The sequence below is a fragment of the Oncorhynchus clarkii genome, chromosome 5 (genome assembly GCF_045791955.1).
Source record: "Oncorhynchus clarkii lewisi isolate Uvic-CL-2024 chromosome 5, UVic_Ocla_1.0, whole genome shotgun sequence".
Taxonomy (NCBI): Eukaryota; Metazoa; Chordata; class Actinopteri; order Salmoniformes; family Salmonidae; genus Oncorhynchus; species Oncorhynchus clarkii.
Window position 1 is genome coordinate 39,391,131 of NC_092151.1, and position 19,275 is coordinate 39,410,405.

Consider the following 19,275-nt stretch of genomic DNA (forward strand, 5'->3'; position numbering starts at 1 on the left):
ACACTGTTTACCAGGGGGCAGGGCTACCAACGTTAAAGCTAATCTGAAGATGGTGCTGGCTAAAGCTAAAACTGGCGAGTGTAGAGAGTATATGGATATTGTTATCCACGTCGGCACCAACGATGTTAGGATGAAACAGTCAGAGGTCACCAAGTGCAACATAGCTTCAGCGTGTAAATCAGCTAGAAAGATGTGTCGGCATCGAGCAATTGTCTCTGGCTCCCTCCCAGTTAGGGGAGTGATGAGCTCTACAGCAGAGTCTCACAACTTGAGCCCTCTGGTTGAAAACTGTTTTCTGCCCCTCCCAAAATATATAATTTTTAGATAATTGGCCCTCTTTCTGGGACTCACCCACAAACAGGACCAAGCCTGGCCTGTTGAGGAGTGACGGACTCCATCCTAGCTGGAGGCGTGCTCTCATCTTATCTACGAACATAGACAGGGCTCTAACTCACCTAGCTCCACAATGAGATAGGGTGCAGGCCAGGCAGCAGGCTGTTAGCCAGCCTGTCAGCTTAGTGGAGTCTGCCACTAGCACAGTCAGTGTAGTCAGCTCAGCTATCCCCATTGAGACTCTGTCTGTACCTCGACCTAGGATGGGCAAAACTAAACATGGCGGTGTTCGCCTTAGCAATCTCACTGGAATAAAGACCTCCATTCCTACCATTATTGAAAAAGTTTGTAATACTTCACATCTCAAAATAGGGCTACTTAATGTTAGATCCCTCACTTCCAAGGCAGTTATAGTCAATGAACTAATCACTGATCATAATCTTGATGTGATTGGCCTGACTGAAACATGGCTTAAACCAGATTAATTTACTGTGTTAAATGAGGCCTCACCTCCTGGTTACACTAGTGACCATATCCCCCGTGCATCCCGCAAAGGCGGAGGTGTTGCTAACATTTTTGATAGCAATTTCAATTTACATAAATCCCCCAGATGTTTTCATCTTTTGAGCTTCTAGTCATGAAATCTATGCAGCCTACGCAATCACTTTTTATAGCTACTGTTTACAGGTCTCCTGGGCCATATACAGCGTTCCTCACTGAGTTCCCTGAATTCCTATCGGACCTTGTAGTCATGGCAGATAATATTCTAATTTTTGGTGACTTTAATATTCACATGGAAAAGTCCACAGACCCACTCCAAAAAGGCTTTCAGAGCCATCATCGACTCAGTGGGTTTTGTCCAACATGTCTCTGGACCTACTCACTGCCACAGTCATACTCTGGACCTAGTTTTGTCCCGTGGAATAAATGTTATGGATCTTAATGTTTTTCCTCATAATCCTGGACTATATTTGTTACGTTTGCAATCGCAACAAATAATCTGCTCAGACCCCAACCAAGGATCATCAAAAGTCGTGCTATAAATTCTCGGACAACCCAAATATTCCTAGATGCCCTTCCAGACTCCTGCCGCCTACCCAAGGATGTCAGAATACACAAATCAGTTAACCACCTAACCGAGGAACTCAATTTAACCTTGCACAATACCCTAGATGCTCGTACCCCTAAAAATAAAAAACATTTGTCATAAGAAACTAGCTCCCTGGTACACAGAAAATACCCGAGCTCTGAAGCAAGCTTCCAGAAAATTGGAACGGAAATGGCGCCATAGCAAACTGGAAGTCTTCCGACTAGCTTGGAAAAACAGTACCGTGCAGTATCGAAGAGCCCTCACTTCTGCTCGATCATCCTATTTTTCCAACTTATTTGAGGAAAATAAGAACAATTCAAAATGTATTTTTGATACTGTCGCAAAGGTAACTAAAAAGAAGCATTTCCTAAGAGGATGGCTTTCACTTCAGCAGTGATATCTTCATGAACTTCTTTGAGGAAAAGATCATGATCATTAGAAAGCAAATTACGGACTCCTCTTTAAATCTGCGTATTCCTCCAAAGCTCAGTTGTCCTGAGTCTGCACAACTCTGCCAGGACCTAGGATCAATGGAGACACTCAAGTGTTTTAGTACTATATCTCTTGACACAATGATGAAAATAATCATGGCCTCTAAACCTTCAAGCCGTATACTGGACCCTATTCCAACTAAACTACTGAAATAACTGCTTCCTGTGTTTGGCCCTCCTATGTTGAACATAATAAACGGCTCTCTATCCACCGGATGTGTACCAAACTCACTAAAAGTGTAAGTAATAAAGTCTCTCTTGAAAAAGCCAAACCTTGACCCAGAAAGCATAAACAAACATCGGCCTATTTCAAATCTCCCATTCCTCTCAATTATTTTTTGAAAAAGCTGTTGTGCAGCAACTCACTGCCTTCCTGAAGACAAACAATGTATACGAAATGCTTCAGTCTGGTATTAGACCCCATCATAGCACTGAGACTGCACTTGTGAAGGTGGTAAATTACCTTTTAATGGCGTCAGACCGAGGCTCTGCATCTGTCTTCGTGCTTCTAGACCATTGTGCTGCTTTTGATACCACCGATCACCACATTCTTTTGGAGAGATTGGAAACCCAAATTGTCTACATGGACAAGTTCTAGCCTGGTTTAGATCTTATCTGTCGGAAAGATATCAGTTTGTCTCTGTGGATGGTTTGTCCTCTGACAAATCAACTGTAAATTTCAATGTTCCTCAAGGTTCCGTTTTAGGACCACTATTGTTTTCACTATATATTTCACCTCTTGGTGATGTCATTCGAAAACATAATGTTAACTTCTTGAGTGTAGGGGGCAGGGTTTTGTTTTATGGCTAAAAAAAACATTTGAAACTGCCTATTTCTCAGGCCCAGAAACTAGAATATGCATATAATTGTCAGATTAGGATAGAAAACACTCTAAAGTTTCCAAAACTGTGACAATAATGTCGAAGAGTATAACAGAACTGATATTGCAGGCGAAAACCTGAGGAAAATCAAACCAGGAAGTGATGTTTTTCCTGAAAGCTCTCTGTTCCATTGGATGCCTTGCCTCCATTTAAAGGGATATCAACCAGATTCATTTTCCTATGGCTTCCTCAAGGTGTCAACAGTCTTTAGAAATAGTTTCAGGCTTTTATTTTGAAAAATGAGCGAGAAAGATAACATCACGTCAGTGGATAGCTGGGTGTTCGCAGAGTTTTGCTTTCGCAACAGAGTGGGGCAGCCATTGTCTCTCCCTCTCCTATTGAAAAAGCGTCAGTCCCAGTTGATATATTAACGATTATATATTTTTAAAACAACCTGAGGATTGATTATAAAAAACGTTTGACATGTTTCTGTGGACATTACTGATACTATTTGGAATTTTCGTCTGCGATGTCGTGACCGCTCGAGCCTGTGGATTTCTGAACATAACGCGCCAAACAAATGGAGGTATTTTGGATATGAAATAATCTTTATGGAACAAAAGGAACATTTATTGTGTAACTGGGAGTCTCGTGAGTGCAAACATCTGAAGATCATCAAAGGTAAGCGATTTAATCTATTGCTTTTCTGACTTTCGTGACCAATCTACTTGGCTGCTGTGTTTGTAATATTTTGTCTACTGAGAGAGATGTTCTTACATAAACGCTTGTTATGCTTTCGCCGAAAAGCTGTATTGAAATCTGACGCGCCATGTGGATTAACAACAAGCTAAGCTGTGTTTTGCTATATTGCACTTGTGATTTCATGAAAATGTAATATTTTTATATTTAAAACAAAGAGATCTTTTATTAAATCTGACAATTAATCTTGATGGTTGTACAGTCGTCTCAAATAAAACCTTGAAGGACCTAGGCGTTAATCTGGACCCTGAGCTCTCTTTTGATGAACATATCAAGACTGTTTCAAGGACAGCTTTTTTCCATCTACGTAACATTGCAAAAATCTGAAACTTTCTGTCCAAAATGATGCAGAAAAATGTATCCATACTTTTGTTACTTCTAGGTTATACTACTGCAATGCTCTACTTTCCAGCTAACTGGAAAAAGCACTAAATAAACTTCAGGTAGTGCTAAACACGACTGCTAGAATCTTGACTTGAACCAAAAAAATCTGATCATATTACTCCAGTGCTAGCCTCTCTACACTGGCTTCCTGTTAAGGCAAGGGCTGATCTTACAAGGTTTTACCTGCTAACCTACAAAGATTTACACGGACTTGCTCCTACCTATCTTTACGATTTGGTCACGAGATGCAGGCCTCCTTATTGCCCCAAGAATTTCTAAGCAAACAGCTGGAGGCAGGGCTTTCCCCTATAGAGCTCCATTTTTATGGAATGGTCTGCCTACCCATGTGAGAGACGCAGACTCTTCAGTAGGTCCTATGATTGTGTGTAGTCTGGCCCAGGAGTGTGAAGGTGAACGGAAAGGCACTGGAGCAACGAACCACCCTTGCTGTCTCTGCCTGGCCGGTTCCCTTATCTCCACCTGGATTCTCTGCCTCTAACTCTATTACAGGGGCTGAGTCACTGGCTTACTGGTGCTCTTCCATGCCATCCCTAGGAGGGGTGCGTCACTTGAGTGGGTTGAGTCACTGACGTGATCTTCCTGTCTGGGTTGGCGCCCTCCCTTGGGTTGTGCCGTGGCGGAGATCTTTGTGGGCTATACTCGGCCTTGTCTCAGGATGGTAAGTTGGTGGTTAAAGATATCCCTCTAGGGGTGTGGGAGCTGTGCTTTGGCAAAGTGGGTGGGGTTATATCATGCCTGTTTGGCCCTGTCTGGGGTTATCGTCGGATGGGGCCACAGTGTCTCCCGACTCCTCCTGTCTCAGCCTCCAGCATTTATGCTGCAGTAGTTTATGTGTCGGGGGGTTAGGGTCAGTTTGTTATATCTGGAGAACTTCTCCTGTCTTATCCGGTGTCCTGTGTGAATTTAAGTATGCTCTCTCTAATTCTCTTTCTTTCTCTCCTCTCTCTCGGAGGACCTGAGCCCTAGGACCATGCCTCAGGACTACCTGGCCTGATGACTCCTTGCTGTCCCCAGTCCACCTGGCCGTGCTGCTGCTCCAGTTTCAAATGTTCTGCCTGTGGCTATGAAACCCTGACTTGTTCACCGGACGTGCTACCTGTCCCAGACCTGCTGTTTTCAACTCTCTAGAGACAGCAGGAGCGGTAGAGATTCTCTGAATGATCGGCTATGAAGAGCCAACTGACATTTTTTCCTGAGGTGCTGACCTGTTGTACCCTCGACAACCACTGTGATTATTATTATTTGACCCTGTTGGTCATCTATGAACATTTTAACATCTTGGCCATGTTCTGTTATATTCTCCACCCGGCACAGCCAGAAGAGGGACTGGCCACCCCTCATAGCCTGGTTCCTCTCTAGGTTTCTACCTAGGTTCTGGCCTTTCTAGGGAGTTTTTCCTAGCCACCGTGCTTCTACACCTGCATTGCTTGCTGTTTGGGGTTTTAGGCTGGGTTTCTGTACAGCACTTTGAGATATCAGCTGATGTAAGAAGGGCTATATAAATACATTTGATTTTATCCTCACCTATAGAAAACATTTTGTTGAGGTTATTGCTGCCAATGGAGGGTCAAGCAGTTATTAAATCTAAGGGTTCAAATACTTTTTCCACCCTGCACTGGGAATATTTACACGGTGTGTTCAAGAAAGACATGAAAATGTATAATTGTTTGTGTGTTATTAGTTTAAGCAGACTGTGTTTGTCTATTTTTGTGACCTAGATGAAGATCAGATCAAATTTTATGACCAATTTATGAAGAAATCCAGGTATTTCCAAAGGGTTCACATACTTTTTCTTGCCACGGTATGTATAGTGTGGACTAATAAAGTGGTTCACAGGAACTGTGCAGTAGGTCTAGGGAGATAATTGCTCCATTGGATGCCACCACCATGCCTCTTCTGAAGTTAGCGTCTGGGGCGACATGAAGGATTTAATTTTGGACCACCATGGGCTCATTAAGACATTCAAACCTTTCCTGGTTCCTGGACCCAGACCCATGCCCTGACTGCAGTGCCCTACCGCCGCCCGGAGGAACAAGGAAAAGCTTAATGAGGCACATCGCCCTCGAAAGCAGTAGATATCACAGCCAGCGTGTCACTTCCGCCCGTGTCAAGAGTAATCAACATGCTGCGAACACACACACACACACACACACCCCGTCTGTAACACTTCCTGTTAATGAAGTAGATGTGGAAGGTGGGAAAGGGCAACAATGATCAGGAACTATTCATTTGCATTGGTGGCAAATTAATGTATTTTGCAACTAGGACTGAGTAATCATCAAATTTCCTCTCGCCACTATCCAAACATTGATTTACAATTGTATCAGCCGAATAATCAGTCTCTCTTTCATTTACAGAATAAATATTCAATTACAGATTCCTCTTCTATAATTCATTAGCCTATGTTCTTCTGCATACGCAGAGTGGAACCTGAGACCTATGCTTCCAGTTGCTTGAAGAGGATCCACACTCTAGAGTAGTACTTTAAAATCATCCAGACTACAAGGAGCATGAATCATTTCCTGTTCCCTCTAGGTCCTACTCATCACTGAGAGGAGAGCACCTGCAGGTGTGGAGGTGGAGGGAGAATCAGCTGCCAGTTCTGTGAAGGAATCTCCTCTGCACAGTTACAGCAATGCCTTTTAGAGATTAGTAAATCAAATGAGTAACATATGGGTTTTAAAATGTGATAAATTCTCATTTGAAACCAAATCCTAAGTGATGCATCTTAGGCCTGGATGCATTTTCTTCAATAGTTTTACCTCATATATATATATATATATATATAAATACATTCCTGAATGTACTACATTACAAAATAATGACGTGCCTCTGTTTAGTCTTCTGTATCCAGTTCATTAAGATTAGTCTTCATAAACACGCACCAGAGTGACGGACATGAGTGGGGAGTGAACTGCTGGGCTCACCCACCACACCACAATGGTAGCCAGGGCCGAAGGTGGTCACCATCTGAGTGAATGCTGCATTGGGGGAAGCCAGGCCCAGGCCTAAAAGGGTGCCAAGACCTGAGAGGGGGAAAGGAGGGAGAGAGTTAATGAATAACTTAATAGCACTACACCACACCGCATATCCAATGTCCATACTGAATAGCAGGTCTCTAAACCCCATGAGGTGTTGACATGAATTTATTGAGGCCTGTGAGGCAAACTAGACTCTTTCTTTTGTCTGCTAATTTTCTTAAGTGAGGACAAGAGACAGATATGATGCCATTAGCATTTCAGCTAGGCAGCAATTGCAGCAACCAAACTGTAGTGGTGGCGACGCGCCGACCACAGCCAACCCAGAACGAGCTGCTCGGGGGAATGTGTGAACGGGGTTTACAGGCCTGCCATCTACAGTCTCCACTACCAGAGCAGGGGTCTGTGGGAAACAGCTACAGCACCACTTCAGACAGACACAGCAGGGGGAGGGAGGGCTCGTCATCTCGCATTTTATTATACCTAGTTTCCTGGCACTAAGAGGCTGCTGGTGGTGGTTTATGGGATGGGAGGGGGGGGGGGGGGGGGGCAGGTTAGGGTGAGCTCTAATTAGGTGACCAATCCTCATTTCAAAGGAGCTCTCAGTCATTTTGCCTTTCTAGCCTCTCGCATCGTTGATCCGGTGGTCAGAAAATCAAGATGTTCCAGCAGCACCTTCCATCCTTGGCTTCATAGAGGAGAGACAGAGATACGGAGCGAACTAACTCATGAAAGGACATAAAGATAAATGTGCCTGTTTGTTTATTTCAGGGTGTTTATTTACGTGTGAACCCAGTTTGTGGCTCATTTATCTGAATGTTGGGGAAGAAGGCTGTGTTCTCTGGGTCTCTTTGATCTGATTCCAGAACAGAACAGAGCAGAGAGTTACTGCCTGCCTGCCTGCCTTCTCTCTCTCTTTCTCTCTCTCGCTCGCTCTCTCTCTCACACAGACTAACCTCTGAGCCGCCGCCTGTAACCAATATAAATAATCTGCACAGATTTCAGTTCAGGGTAGCGTTTATGTCTAATCACGGCTGATGCTGCTCTCAGAATGGGGTTACAGCTCACCTTTCCCACATTAGTCAGCTATGCGGATGACTTGCTAGTGTTAGTAGAGAATAGAACAATGTAATGAATGTGAAAGGTAATAAAACACTAACAGGCTGCTTTAACCCCCCACGATAGTCCTGTTAACCCAGGTCAGGGTGAGCGAGAAAAAGAGAGAGAGGGAGACCACCATACAAGCTCACAGAGACTCATGACATGGCTCAGTTTAGGAGGCCATTATTCTGACAGCCAGCAGTGTTGCTCTGGATCCTCTGCTTTCTGCTGTGTCAGCCATTTTATTCCCCTTAAGTTATAGTTAAGTAAACAACTGACTTAGATCCGGGTGGTGTTCGTTAGGGCACACCGTGGCAAAAATTGTGGAACAGAACATGAAAATGATCATTAAGTCCAGGTAGCTTCAAATCATTTTATTACATTTTCCTCCATTTGTTACCTCCTGAACATGACCCTGGAAGGCAATGTAAATATAAATGAATGAAGTGTCTAGGCAGTCAGTGCAGTCAGTGCTGGTGTGTCTCATCTCCGGCGTACATGCCAGCGGTGGTCAGGGTGGCCTTGACGGGGGACACAGCAGCAGCCTTCTCTTTGGCCAGCTCCTGCATGCTCTTGGGTTTGGGAGGGGCTGCCACTGTGATATTATCGGGCAGAGGAGCTGGGAAGAGGTTATTTCCATTCTACAGCAAATAGAGAGGACAACGTTGTTAGAACTACCAACAATCCCCCAAAAAAACTAAAGGGAGCCTATGGGTTCAAAATTCACATTTTACCAATATCTTCCAAAACAATTTCCATAACCAAACATTGAGACCCATTTCATTTGCCAACTGCAGAGGTAGAGCAAGTAAATTCATCATAGATTCCCTGATTAACCAGTCTTCCCTCGTTGTGCAAGTTTTTTTTATTTTTACCTTTATTTAACTAGGTAAATCAGTTAAGAACCAACTCTTATTTTCAATGATGGCCTAGGAACAGTGGGTTAACTGCCTTGTTCAGGAGCAGAATGACAGATTTGTACCTTGTCAGCTCAGGGATTTGAATTCGCAAACTTTCGGTTACTAGTCCAACTCTTTAACCACTAGGCTACCCTGCCGCTCCTGCCGCTAATAACAGATGTAACCAAACCCAGCTGCTTCACATCACCTGCATGACAACGGATCCTCTGATGATGTGGTCCATAGTGCCATAGTTAAACTGCTCCTTGACCTCATAGTGGATGTTCTCAGTGGAAGGGCTGATGGAGTACAGGGTGCTGGAGTACAGGGTACAGGGTGCTGGACTGGGTAGGCAGGCGGCTGGGCAGGTCAGCGAAGCCTATGTTGGTCACACCCTAAAAATAACAGAAGCAGCTATTTTACTGAAAGACAAATTGTGGATTCTTCTCTCATCAACCTTTGAGAAAAGGATTTACACTATTTTAGTAGGTAACCTTGCGGTACCAGGTCTAGGCAATCCAAATGATACGGACATAAGCAGGTTCACCACAGTGTCAAAAGAGAAACAAATGATGAAACTGAAGATGAGAATAATAATAGATTGTCTTGACTGACCTTGTGTAAAGAGAGTTTTTCAGGCACGGTCCATCACCACAGAGCCATCCTTCATGCTCTCCACCATGTTCTTGGTGATCAGGATAGGAGCCTTGCGACCTGAGGACACAGCACCATGGTCAGAGAGGTCAACACCATGTTGAATAAGCTTCTTGTCTGCAGTGCCAGCAGGGTGCTCAATCAGCACAGCAGTTTGTCTACTTTTAGTCAGCATTTTGTACAACAATGTCTTAAAGTCTAGATTTAAAGACAATTAATCAAACCCTGGCAAATAAACAAATTGCAATTTGTTGATCTCGGTTTATGCTAGGCAATGTTTTGGGGTTCTTTCTGAAGTTTAAACTAGCTTCAAAGTAAACGGATGTCATGAAGACACAGAGAAACTCTTCCAAGGTCAAGCTGAACCGGTCAGAATATGACACAGCAGTACTGATCAGGCCAGGGTAGGCTTGTGTAGACCAGACCAAAGGAGTCAGCCACTCCACCTGTGTTGTGTTCGAGACCACCTAAAGCGAGACCGATTCAAGACCGGGAGGGAGACGAGGGGTCCGAGACAAGACCAAGACCAGAAAAATGAGAGTCCAATTCAAGACCATGACAAGACCATGAATGTAATTGTCAAATCACCACCATAATAATAAAAAAAGTCCAGTATTTCTGTGTTCCTATTTCAGAACATATGGATTCTTTAGACATTCAGAATAGTAAATAATGGATGTTGAGGGAAAATAGAGACACTCTACAAATGATTACTAACCCAAACACAGTGGGGAACAATGTGGGCTTACTATGCCTTCAGAGAAAGGCTAAGGATTTATAAAATAATAATATTATTATTTTCAACGATATTCCGATTTTATCTCTTCAGTTGAAGAAAAAAAATATCCCAAAAATAACCAATCAGGATTTTTCTTTGGTGGACTCTGGGGAGATAAATCTAGCTAGCTAGCTAAGTCAGCCATTGGCTAGGCCATTAGACGCTTGATATAAAAGCATCTGCCAATCAATTGATTTAACTTGGAAGGTTTTTTGAGCAAAGCCTTTAGAAATGCTCATGCAAACACTACATTATGACTGAAATTACTGAAAAGCGCTTCGCAAATAAGACTACATACAAAACCTTTTCAATACCTGGTTTGCAACAATACCATTGTTGCCTCAGTTAGCATTTACTGGTAGATATACATTGAAACGTCTTTCCTATTGATGCCATTCTTCTGTGAGCTGCTCCATGCCACAACCAGTTGAGAGTGCACTGGTATTACGGTTGCTGTCCTTTCAGCATCACGAGCCTGTCACACACAGAAGGCCCAATAGGCTCCGCACTGCGCAAATCTGTCTATAATAGATATAAATACTGTTACAATTCCCCCCCCCTCCCCCGTCCCGTCTCTCCTTACTAATGGTGAACCTGCAACTTTCTCAACATTTCCCCCACTCTTCCCTACGAGCGAGTCAAGGAAATTCAGACAAAGTTTGAGCATATTTTTCAACAAAAGTAAATTAAAGTAAAGTTACGAGAAAAGTAGGAATCCCAGGTTTCAATAGGCTATAAGATGCATATTTCAAGAAAGGAGTGTATTATTTTTTTTTGCACTGAATGAATAGAAACAGATAATTATGTGTTTTTTACTCCGCTGGTCTTGGCTGGTCTCGAGAAGACATTATGAGTCCTCACTGTCCGAGACCGAGTCAAGAACGAGTAAAAATGTATCCGACACAGAGACACTCAACATGTGGTCTCGAGTACTGCATCACTGCTTCCCACCTAACAGAACCTGTAGTGCTAGTTATCCTGTCCCCTATACATGTCCTGGACATGGGACCATTACACAACATCAATGACTTTGACACCACATGCCATGTCAGTGGAAAGGAACATGTCATTCACAACTACAGCTGCATATCTTATCAAGGCCGTCTACCAATGTAAACAACGCATGACAAGAGAGAGTGCCTTCAGAAAGTATTCACACCCCTCGACTTATTCCACATTTTGTTATGTTACAAAGTGGGATTAAAAATGTCTTATTTTTTTGTCAATGATCTACACACAAAGTTGTAATGGCTTGGCACTCTAAAATATGTCGCATAAGGCTTACTTTATTATTACATATTTTTTATTATTTTCACTGCATTAGCAATTGCGTACACAGACGTTTCGGCTTTACAGCCTTCCAGGTACAATTTTGTTTAATTCAAAACAGCACTTGTACAGAACAACTGATGAGCAGCAGGTGCTTCTAATCAGGTTTGCCACTCCTCTGCCAGTCAGGGATGTGGTTTTTCTGCTCTACCTGTACACAAATGAGTTACAAAGAAATACAGAATTGTAGGGTATGGGAGCGGGCACGAAAGGCAACTCACAAATCAACTGCCCCAGGTGTCCGCTCACCTAAATACATGACATCAATTCATGAGATAGCCCACCACAAATAATTTTTGTTTGTCGGAATTTGTGGGTTTTACGCATCAGCAAGCTTCTGGGGGAGTACAATGGTTCTCTTTTGATTAGTCAACAATCTAAACAAAATACTCTAATGTCAAAGCAAAATAAAAATTCAAAACATGTCAGATTCACCTTTGGCAGCGATTACGACTGTGAGTCTTTCTGGGTAAGTCACCAAGAGCTTTCCACACCTGGATTGTGCGACATTTGTCCAGTATTCTTGTCAAAATTCTTCAAGCTTTGTCAAATTGGTTGTTGATAATTGCTAGACAATCATTTTCAGGTTTTGCCATAGATTGTCAAACAGATTTAAGTCAAAACTAACTTAGGCCACTCAGGAACATTCACTGTTTTCTTGGTAAGCAACTCGGATGTAGATTTAGCCTTGTGTTTTAGGTTATTGTCCTGCTTGTCCTGAAAGGTGAATTCATCTCCCAGTGTCTGGTGGAAACCAGGTTTTTCTCTAGGATTTCCATTCCATTAGGGTTTTTTTTATCCTGAAACTCCCCGGTCGATTTACAAGCACACTCATAAAACTGAATTGCTTTTAGAGGTCGACCGATTAATCGGAATGGCCGATTAATTAGGGCCGATTTCAAGTTTTCATAACAATCGGAAATCTGTATTTTTGGGCGTCGATTTCCGATTATTTTTTTTATTTTTTTACTTTTATTTTTTATACCTTTTATTTAACTAGGCAAGTCAGTTAAGAACACATTCTTATTGACTGCCTAGGAACTGTGGGTTAACTGCCTTGTTCAGGGGCAGAACGACAGATTTTCACCTTGTCAGCTCAGGGGTTCCAATCTTACAACCGCACAGTTAACTAGTCCAACGTTCTAACCACTGCACTCCACGAGTAGCCTGCCTGTTACGCGAATGTAGTAGAAGCCAAGGTAAATTGTTAGCTAGCATTAAACTTATCTTATAAAAAACAATCAATCATAATCACTACTATAACTACTGATCCAGTTTAGCAGGCAATATTAACCAGGTGAAATTGTGTCATTTCTCTAGCGTTCATTGCACGCAGAGTCAGGGTATATGCAACAGTTTGGGCTGCCTGGCTCATTGTGAACTAATTTGCCAGAATTTTACGTAATTATGACATACATTGAAGGTTGTGCAATGTAACAAGAATATTTAGACTTAGGGATGCCACCCGTTTGATAAAATACCGAACGGTTCCGTATTTCACTGAAATAATAAACGTTTTGTTTTCGAAATGATAGTTTCCGGATTCGATCATATTAATGACCAAAGGCTCGTATTTCTGTGTGTTATTATGTTATACTTAAGTCTGACTTGATAGAGCAGTCTGACTGAGCAGCAGCAGGCCCATAATCATTCATTCAAACAGCCCTTTTGTGCGTTTTGCCAGCAGCTCTTCCCAAGCACAGCGCTGTTTATGACTTCAAGCCTCTCAGCCTAATGGCTGGTGTAACCAATGTGAAATGGTGAGCTAGTTAGCTGGGTGTGCGCTAATACTGTTTCAAACGTCACTCGCTTTTAGATTTGTTGATCCATCCTTAGTTTTCTCCCATCACAGCCATTACACTCTAACTGTTTTAAAGTAACCATTGGTTCAAAGTGAAATCTGTGAACGGTTTCCTTCCTCTCCGGCAACTGAGTTAGGAAGGACGCCTTTATCTTTGTAGTAGCTGCTTGTATTGATACACCATCCAAATGTAATTAATAACTTCACCATGCTCAAACGGATGTCTGCTTTTTACATTTTTGTACCCATCTACCAATAGCTGCTCTTCTTTGCAAGGCATTGAAAAACCTCCCTGGACTTTGTGGTTGAATCCGTGTTTGATATTCACTGTTTGACTGAGGGACCTTACAATTATCTGTATGTGTGGGGTACAGAGATGAGGAAGTAATTCAAAAATCATGTTAAACACTAAGGAAGGGAATAATACTAACTCAGCCTTGAGGGGCAGAGTTAACCAGATGGATAGGGCCTAACCACTACCTTAACTACTACTAGGTAACTGAGCTGATGAAGCCTTAAAGCAGCTTAGAACCTGAGAGGATTGGACAGATAAAAGCTGATGATAGCAGTACATGCACTTCGTACGTGATTGAGGAAGAACAAAGAAGGGGTGAAATCGGGGATGACAACAAACTGGGTGCCAGTCTTTCTGCTCTCCTGCCAACTCCTTATGGCTTGACGATGACAATGGACTAGGCCAGAACACAAACAGATCAGACTAGGAGGACAGAAGTGCAGAGGAAGATGTAAAACAGGTCGAAGAGGACAAAGAGATACAGATTTGTCTCTATGGGAGGGGATAGCGGTAGTGAGGTGTGTGCTTGGTGGTCACTATGCATATCAGGGATGAGTGCCGTGCTGAGGAGGATGTCTACTTCCAGACATTGCTTGGCAAACAGCTTCATTTCAGCCTCAATTAACTCCTTGAACATCTCCTTAGAGTAGCCGCCTTGGCCGTCACCGGCCTCCTTAATGTCCACCTCCAGAGTCTGAGCTCCCAGCGACTTGAACTGCTCTTTGGCTGCCGCTCTGGGAAGGGGCACAGGGGACGTCATGGGGGCACTGGCAGTAGGGTGTGAGGGCGCTTAATGAAAGCCCCTGATACATTCTACAGCATCACTGCAAGAGCTTAGGCTATATCGATGATTGTTCTAAGATATCCTGGTAGTAAACTATTTGTTACACAACTGTTGGGCTGGTGAGATTTAAATCTTTGAATCTGGAGAGAAAAAAATGAAGAAACAGTGCTTTGTCCTATTATCCCACCCTTTGAATTAAATGGAAGATATCTACAGTCCTCAAGAAAATCTGCTTCAAATTCTCAATGCAGCTGCTGCCACCATCTGGAGAATTAGCTACATCACACTTTCAAATCTCATTAAAGGATTGGTTCACTATTTTTTAACCAAATCTTTACTTTTGATGCAAATGGCATGTTATGGAAGGGATTTCACTTGGTTTTGAGACACTTAGACCACCTGCAATAGACTTCCTCGTTGCTCGTTCTGCAGTATGGGAGCTATGGAAAACATGAACAAATAGGTCATTTTAGAAACAGCAACGCTTTCAGTGTAGTGATGTTGGTCTTTAGATGTTGTGAAAATGAAATTGAGTAATTCCTAACTTTCTCTGCAACGTTATATTCCATTTTGTGCAACTCGAATGGTTTCTCCAACCAGCTGTGCTGCACATTATACACAAAAAAGCAAGCACAGCTGGTAGGAGAAACTACCTTAGTTGATATTGACCCTTTTTGCCCAGAGTGACTAAGTTGCTCTGGATAAGAGCATCTGCTTAATTACCAAAATGTAAATGTGAAAACAAACACTTGCAAAGCATACTGGGTATTATTATTATTACGAGCTCTGCCCCTAAACAATTACACATTTGGTCGGTCAGGACCAGACCAAATCTCATGAACAAATCATAGACATCTAGGCTATGTTTCACAAGTTTGAACTGCACAGTACAGTACGGCACAGTTCAGTCCAGTTGAGCATAGTAGAGTACAGTATGGTACATAACCAGACAGTAGAGTTTTATTTAGTAGAATACTGTACAGTATGACCCAGTACAGTAGACTTTAACCCGTGTGTGGTGTTTGGGTCTGGGGGACCCATTTTCAATGTTTACTAAAAGAAAAATGATACAATGAATACTTTTTTTCAACCTGAGACTCATTGGTCTTGGCTTATTTTCTGTGAAGAACATGTTTTCATTGAGTGCACACTGTGCACCCCCCTACACATTTATATTACATATGTGGTGTTCGGGTCCACTGGTAATAAAAGTGTGGGAAAGTGTGTGTGTAGATGAAAACTAGTAAAAATTTAACTAAAAGGTTTGCTGTGTGCCACTCTCTTCCTCCTCCTTGGGCCTGCTGTTTCAACATAGCACCAAGAACTTGTCTGACTCCCTGCCTGTCTTCCGCTTTTCTCGCACTCTTTACCCTTTGTATTGTGTGAAACTACACAATGTCTTGCGGGAACCTGCACAATGTTATTACAATACATTATTTCGCTATATTATTTCAATATAATGTAACAAAAAAATAAAAATAACAATCATCTGTATTTTCCCACACTCTACCACAGCCAGGTGCAAATTGTGGGAGGGACACAAATAAATAGGTTTGCATGTGTGGCTCCTTACCACAATCAATCAGTATGGAAAAAAATCTCTGCTCTGAGGGCCTTAGAAATATTTTTTGCGGCGAGAGAAGCTAGTGTGGAAGACTGTCTCTGTCAATTCAGAGTCTGATAGGGAGTTGGAAGAAGATGATCAGATTGACCCTCAGCCAGCCCCAGGACCAGCCCGTCAGGCACCAGCTCATCAGCAGCCTGCAGGAGGAGAAATATGGATGTAAAAAATAATGTGCAATTTAATGGTCTTATTGTTTAAGGAATGAGTGGCAGCCATGCGGGGTGAATGTGATAAGGATGCAACCAGGGCCAACGTGGATGATGGTTACTCATGTGCGGGACATAGTCTTCTTTTGTACTGTTCATCCCAGACACCATCCATAAAATCATTCTGAACTGCTCTAATTTGGAGGGAAGGTGTGTTTTTGGAGAGAGATGGAAGGACCACTCATTTAAATACATACTTTGAGGTTCTTATCCTTGCTGGTGTTTTCAGATCCAATGGGGATTCCACGGATTCCATCCCTGTGGGATGCAGAAATTGGCAGAGAACTTTTCCGTGCAACAGTGTCTCGGGAGAACTTCCGCATTATTTCCAGGATTATCCACCATTTCCAGGATTATCCATTATCCACAAATAAGTGACATTGAACTCAGAGATGGCCAATGCAGAAGTAGGCCTTCAATCATCAACTAGGTAAAATACATAAAGGCCTAAAGACAACAAATAAAAACAGCAGAAAATATCCTGATGAAAATTCTGTTTCTTTCAATCGCATTAATCTCTCTACTCTGCCTGTCTGCCTTCCTTTCTATCTTTCTTGACCCGAGTTGTCGATAGTGATGTGCAACATTAGCTAGGTTTCCATCCAATTGGCAACAGATTTTCATGCAAAAATGTAAAAATCCATATAAAAACATGCACATTTTTCCCCCAGATTGCTCAGGGGGTGCTGCAGCACCCTCAGCACACCTACTTCCCGCGGGCATGCATCAAAATACATGTTGCAGACAAATTCCCATGTACTGAATAAAGAAATACAAGTGAACTGAAGGTTTTCTGACAAATGCAGATGGGGTGCACATTGCGCAGATGGCCTTACATGAGATTATTTTGGACAAAAGAGTGAGATTATTTTTATTTGTCAAACAGCAGCCAAGCATCTATGATCATGTCACCAGAATAAGACCCTCGATATTTATTGGAAAGGAGCATCAAGCTCATCAATTGCACTTTTACCACCCTGTGGTAGTTCTAAACCCAGCAATGCAGTTATAATTTATTTCATCTGAAGCCTAATAAACTGCATGTTTACTTTGATATAATGGTTATTATATCAATATTTGTGGTCGGAGGCCGAGCAGTTGCCTTACCAGGCAGTGATGCAACCTGTCAGGATGCTCTCGACGGTGCAGCTGTAAAACCTTTTGAGGATCCGAGGACCCATGCCAAATCTGCCGAATACGTTTTGTCGTGCCCTCTTCACAACTGTCTTGGTGTGTTTGGACCATGCCCTGATTGACTGGTCACCACTGCTCATATGAAAACTGTGGATTGAAATGTGGTTTATGAGGCCCAAATATGGATGTCTGTGGTATTTGGTGTAAGATATTATATCTCCAGCAGGTGGTAGTGTCGGACAGTTTTACATACTCGAAGGCCTTTAAACTGGGCCAGTCCAGTCATCTGCTGATGTGGAAGCTGCCGTTGCAAGATTTGAGATTTGACTGGGAAACATAAAATGCAAATGTAGTGAATAAGCCAAATAGTAAAACCCTGCAGTTTCTCTCCATACACATTGTTTTCTTGCATTCATGCTAGTTGTAGGTTAGACACGGGTCTGGTGCCATTAGATCAAATCCCCCAACCAAACTTGGTAAGGTAATGACTGGAGAAATAGAAGTATGTGAATAGATAACAGCACATTACCTGATACTAATTGAGACCTTGAAGTTGAAATACTGTAGCTTACAGTCAAACTCAGCATGACAAAGCAAGGAGATGATACCATTTATTTATGTATTTGGTTGTATCTCTCCTTACATGTAGTGCAGAGTTGGTTCCTGTTTTTTCTTAACTGTCTCTATGTTAGGAATGTGTGGTTACCGCGGGTGTTAGCTAGCTCAGCTTTAAAAGGATGTTGCCTTTAAATAACCAATAGCATTTTTTTATACTACTTTCATTTATCTGCTTGTTATGCCCTAATATTTATCCTCACATTGAAGTGTTTTACCATTTTCCTTTCATGACAACCAGGGTTACTAGTGCAACACAAAACAGTTTTACATAAACAGTTGCATTCATGAGTTTTATTGACAAATGTCAGTAAAAAAAATGTCTGCCAAGCAAAAACCTGTTTAGAAATGGAATTTGTAAGAATGCACAGAAATGATTTGCACAGTGGGAAATAAATATCCATCTGGTCAGTGACAACTGTGTGGAATTTGGAATTTGGAGTTTGTGACAGCTACTATGTGAACTTATTACAGTATTATAGACACTTTGTCCTGGTATTTCCTTACCCTTACCTTCTAACAAACTTCTAACTGTTCAGACTTTACAGACGTTCTCTTTCAGATACTCACTTCTATGTACAGTAAAACAAATCAAATCAAAATGTATTTGTCACATGCGCCAAATACAACAAGTGTAGACCTTACTGTGAAATGCTTACTTACAAGCCCTTAACCAACAGTGCAGTTCAAGAACAGTTTGGTCGGCTGAGGTAATTTGTACATGTAGCAAGGGGTAATGTGACTATGCATAGATGATAAACAGCAAGTAGCAGCAATGTACAAAACAAATGGGAGGGGTGTCAATGTAAATAGTCCAGTGGCCATTTGATTGCTGAACAATTAATCTTAAGGCTTGAGGGTAGAAGCTGTTAAGGAGCCTTTTGGTCCTAGACTTGGCGCTCTGGTACCGCTTGCCATGTGGTAGCAGAGAAAACAGTCTATGACAAGGGTGACTGGGGTCTCTTACAATTGTATGGGCTTTCCTCTGATGCCGCCTATTATATAGGTCCTGGATGGCAGGAGGCTTGGCTCCAGTGATGTACTGGGCCATACGCACTACCCTCTGTAGCGTCTTACGGTCAGATGCCGAGCAGTTGCCATACCAGGCAGTGACGCAACCGGTCAGGATGCTCTCGATGGTGCAGCTGTAGAACTTTTTGAGGATCTGGGGACACATG

The 19,275-nt window shown here is 42.4% G+C and overlaps 1 pseudogene; it reads right to left on the bottom strand.

The window, feature by feature from the left end:
• Nucleotides 1–14,494, bottom strand: part of LOC139409685 (NAD(P) transhydrogenase, mitochondrial-like) — a 39,261-nt pseudogene extending 24,767 nt beyond the window's left edge.
• Nucleotides 14,495–19,275: the final 4,781 nt, after the last annotated feature.